Genomic DNA, 4926 nt, shown 5'->3' on the forward strand with positions numbered 1-4926 from the left:
TAGTCAATAAAGCACAGGTAACATCTTTCTGGTATTCTCAGCTTCCAGCCAAGATCCAGCTGATGTCAACAATGGTATCATTCCAAATCATGCTCTTCTGAATCTGGCTTGTACTTGACAGTTCTCTGTCAATATATGTTTGCAATTGTTTTGGGATTATCTTTAGCAAATTTTTACTTGCAAGTGATATTAATCACATTGTGTGATGATTTCTGTATTCCACTGGGTCACCTCTCTTTGGAATGGGCACAAATATGGATCTCATCCAGTCAGCTGGTCAAATAGTTGTCTTCCAAATTGCTTGGCATAGATGAGTGAGTGCCTCCAGTGCTGCATCGATTTGTTGAAAGATTTCAATTTACATTCCATCAATTCACAGAGCCTTGTTCTTTGCTAATGTCTTCAGTGCACCTTGGACTTCTTCCTTAAACTAGGCTAAATGAAGCACCCAGCTCCTGCCTCTTATATGACATATATCCCATGACTATAATCATCTGATACTTCTTCATTCTGGCCGGGAGATGACAAGCAGCTTGAAGGCAGGAGCCAGATCCTGTCTTTCCATGAATCTTTAACCACACCTGGCATCATTGATGGCATGGTATAAGTACTTAGTAAATATATGTTGAATGACGCCTGAATAGATCTTAGGAGAGAAAGCTGTTATTGTTGTTAAGTACCGTGGAGTCGGTTCCGACTCATAGTGACCCTGTACGGGGTTTCCGAGGCTGTCAATCTGTATGGGAGAAGAAAGCCTCATCTTTCTCCCATGGAACTACTGGTAGTTTCGAATTGCCAATAGATTTGGGAGAGTATAAGTTAGAATTCTTGATGAAGCAACAGAAATCCAACTTAAACTATTGTAAGCAAAAAAGGGGCCTCACCAATTCATATAATTAGAAAGCGGGGTCTAGTGTATAACTGCACCCTGGTTATTAGAAAAAATGTGATAAATGTGGGCGAAAATGTGGTAAATGTGTGATGCCTCTCTCAAACTCTTGGCTTAGTTCACTTTGAATGTTGCCACATTTTTCTCTACACCATGCATACGTTTTCTTTACTTGGTGGGTTGGAGGTGTATAGTACAAGGCTACAGACAAGTTCATCATCTTAGCAAGTAATCCCAGAGGGGTAAGAGGACTCCTCAATTTTCCATATAAATGTCCAGTGAAGGACTCTGATTGGCTTAGTTTGAAGAATGTGCTCATGCCTGGATGATGTAGCCAAGGAGATAGTGGTATTATGATTGACTAGCCTTGAGTCATGTGTCCACCCTGCAGGGCACTGGGATAAGCAATCCCACCCAAACCACATGAAGTGGGGAGGGGCAGCTCACCAAAGAAAAGATGGGATGTTGCTATTACCATAAGGTGCAAAGAACTTGCTGGGCAAATAAAAAATATAATATCCACTGCAGAAAAGACCAGGGATCACATGGTAGTAGAAGCCAGGGGAATACAAGCTTATCTGTGTTTCTGCCAGTAACATGTAACAGTGAAAGCTAGAGAAGTCATACCTTACGATGGTTGGTCTTGTTTGGAGAGACAAAACTCACGCATGAGAGACTTTAAAAATAATACACGATTGTTTCCCACATGTAGAATCTTCTTACCCAAAATTAAACCAACCCTTGAGCTGAATTTGGAAGAACGGCATCTGGACTTGAGATAGGTATTTCAAATGGGGAAGGAGCATGGAAGGTCCTGCAAGTGGTGTGAAAGGAGGCAGGACTTTGAGCTGCAGAAGTTGCTGATTCAGGGAGGCTAGACAGCAGAGAAAACTCTGACAATTGTGATGAGATTTAAACAGACAACACTTCTAGTTTTCTTTTTCCTCTTCTTCCTGCCCCAGTTGCCTTCTTGCCTGCATTCAGCCAAGGTTTCATGCTCCTCCTAAAGAGGTATATAAATCTAGGCAAAATTATTCCTAGTTAATGATGTCTAGTTATTTCTCAGCTCCATCAGAAGGAGGGAAACCAGGGTGGGCCAGTTTGGAGTAAAGAATCATCCCAGAAGCCCCTTTCTGCCTCGACCTTGCACATCCTCACAGGGACTGCACCCTCCCTTCTTCCACTGCTTTCTAGGAGCCTGGCTAGCAGGGGGCTGTGCAGGTGAAGGGTGCTGTCAAAATGCAAGAGTTGGAGGAGGAGGGAAAAGACTTGCAACTTCTGAGGCCTGAAAGGTGCCCCTACCAGAGGGATTTGCACTTCACTGGGATGGGCAGGTACACACAGATGCCCTGACACCAGGCTGACCATACCTTACAGAAAACCCTGTCCCTGAGCAGATGTGTGCGTGTATGGAATTCTACTTAAATGCAACATCCTTGCTCCCTTTGCTATCTTTAGCATTGTCCAAAGTTACTACTCTATTCAGATTTTCTATTTCTTTTTCAGTCAATTTTGATAATTTGTAATTTATTTCAAAGGCATTCAGTTCATCCAGATCTTTACAGTTTTAGGTCAAGTGTTGTACCTGGTAGTAGTTTACTAATAAAAAAAAGAAAACGAAAAGTCAATGCTTATATCCCTTTTCTCATTCATAGTGTGTATTTTCTTTTTTTTCTCATTGAATAGACTTGACAGAAGGTTATTTAGTTGGTCATTTAAGAGAATTAGCTTTTGGATTTACTTCTCAAGTCTACTTTTTGCATTTGAATACACATAGAAGATGATAATGTTGGAACAATGAGTAAATATTTACATAAGAAAAAAAAAGAATAAATCCCTGTCTCACATATACTAAGGCATTTGTGATAAATTAATAAGATTTGCTTAAAGTTATCCAGTGAGTAGGATGGGTGTGAAGCAGAAGAATTGCATGGATGAAACAGAATTGCCTATGAATTGATAGCTGTTCAAGCTGAATGATGGATAAACAGAAATTCACCAAAAATTTCTCTGTATCTTTGAATATGTGTGCACATTCCCATAATGCAAAGTTGTGGTTTTAAATCCCTGTCACCCTGTGCACACTAAAAGTTCTAGAAAGATTAACCATTCAAATGTGAAAAGGAAACTGCCAAGTACTGAAAGGAAGCATATGTAACTTTTTGTGAAGTCTCTGAATAGGAATAGACATTCTAAACGTGACAACAAAATCAGAAATCAGGAAGAAAAATATTGTTAAATTTTACTGTGGCAAACTTTGTTGTTGCTGTTAAGTGCCATCGAGTCGGTTCCGACCCATAACAACCCTAAACAGGGTTTCCGAGGCTGTAAATCTTTACAGGAGCAGAAAGCCTCATCTTTCTACCGTGGAGCAGCTGGTAGTTTCGAACTGCTGACCTTGCCATTCGCAGCCCGATTCGTAACCACTATGCTACCAGAGCTCCAAACTTTAGTCTATCAATAAAGACTATAAACAAAATTAAAAGCCAGTCTACAACCTTGAGAAAAATGTCTATAATATATGAATGACAAAGCATCAATACTGTAAAAAGCCTGTGAAAATCAGTAAGAAACCATGACTGTTCAGTGTACACATGAGCAGAGCATTGCATAGGCACTTGTCAAAGGGATACAAATGCCTGGTAAACAAGTGCAACCTATCCAACCATAGCAATCAAAGAAATGCAAGTGACACAGCCGGCCATTTTTCACTTTCAAACTGGCAAGAGTCCTGTGAGGTCACATCAGGAAGCTAAGGAGTACGACTGCAGTTGATAGGCAATGGGGAGCCACTGGAGAAGAGTGAGCAGGAGTCTGTAAAAAGAGAACCCTGGTGCTTTATACATACAGTAGACAAGAGCTGTCAGACTGAAGGCTGGTCCGGCAACCTAGGTGGAAGGAGGCAGTGGCCTGGAAAAGCATGAACAGGGAAAAGAATGGTTCGGTTGAAGGCACACTGAAGGAACAATCAGTGGGTCGTGAAGGTTAGCAGAGACAGAGATCAGGCTGGCCGGTGTGGTGTTACTGGGAGGACAGTGATACCCTTGATATAAAACAGAGACAGAGATCAGGCTGGCCGGTGTGGTGTTACTGGGAGGACAGTGATACCCTTGATATAAAACAGGAATTTTCTCAGGACGGGTGGGTGAATGTTGTTAGGTGCCATCAAGTCTGTACTGACTGACTCATGATGACCCTATATGCGCAAAAGAATGAAACACTGCACGGTCCTGGGCCAACCCCACAATTGTTGCCATGCTTGATCCCATTGATGCTGCCATTTTGCCAGTCAGTCTCGCTGGGGGTCTTCCTCATTTTCTCAGACCCTCCACCTTACCAAACATGATATCCTTCTCCAGCGACTGGTCTTTCCTGACAATATATAGAAGGCTGTTAATAAGTTTTCTTCCAATCCTAATGCCATCTTCTTCACATTATCCATCTTTTTGGATTGTTTTCTCAACATACAGATTTAATAAGCTTGATGAAAGGATACAACCCTGGTGCACACCTTCCTGATTTTAAACTATTCAATATCCCTTTGTTCTGTGCTAATGACTGCCTCTTGGTCTATATACAGGTTCCTCATGAGCACAATAATGTACCACTCAGGGGCCCACATCCTGCTTTATATTTCAGTTAACTCCTAAGGTTCTGTTACTTAAAAGGATAATCAATTTCTGACCCATTTCTTGGTTGGGACTTTTCCTGGTACAAGTGACACTAGCTTGAGCAAAAAAGGAAAATAATGGACTCATATAATTGAAGAAGTATGAGAGACGAATTTTGACCATCCTGGCCTCCAAGGAGCACTCTGGCTGCACTTCTTCCAACACAGTTCTGTTGGTTCTTTTGGCAGCCCATGGCACTTTAAATATTCTCCTCCATCACCAATCCTATTCAAATTAGTCCAGAATATAGAGGATGGAAAACTTCCTAATACATTCTATGAAGCAAGTATAACCCTCATACCAAAACCAGGGAAAGATGTTACTAAGAAAGAAAACTATAGACCAATATCCCTCATGAACATAGAT

Source organism: Chrysochloris asiatica, unplaced genomic scaffold, assembly GCF_000296735.1.
Source record: "Chrysochloris asiatica unplaced genomic scaffold, ChrAsi1.0 scaffold00052, whole genome shotgun sequence".
NCBI lineage: Eukaryota > Metazoa > Chordata > Mammalia > Afrosoricida > Chrysochloridae > Chrysochloris > Chrysochloris asiatica.